The sequence below is a fragment of the Arachis duranensis genome, chromosome 3 (assembly GCF_000817695.3).
Source record: "Arachis duranensis cultivar V14167 chromosome 3, aradu.V14167.gnm2.J7QH, whole genome shotgun sequence".
NCBI classification, from domain to species: Eukaryota; Viridiplantae; Streptophyta; class Magnoliopsida; order Fabales; family Fabaceae; genus Arachis; species Arachis duranensis.
The window spans coordinates 94,131,900-94,132,273 of NC_029774.3; positions in this window are offsets into that span (position 1 = coordinate 94,131,900).

Consider the following 374-nt stretch of genomic DNA (forward strand, 5'->3'; position numbering starts at 1 on the left):
GTCTCAAGCTTTTCACTTGGACCTTCATGACACAAGCACATGGTTAGGGACAACTTGATTTAGCCGCTTAGGCCTGGATTTATTTCCTTGGGCCCTCCTATCCATTGATGCTCAAAGCCTTGGATCCTTTTTACTCTTACCTTTTGGTTTTAAGGGCTATTGGCTTTTTTTGCTTGCTTTTTCTTTTTCTTTCTATTTTTTTTGCCACCCCTTTTTTTTTTCAAGCCTTTTGCTTTTTCACTGCTTTTTCTTGCTTCAAGAATCAATTTTATGATTTTTCAGATCATCAATAACATTTCTCTTATTCATCATTCTTTCAGGAGCCAACAATTTTAACATTCATAAAATTCAATATCAAAAATATGCACTGTTCA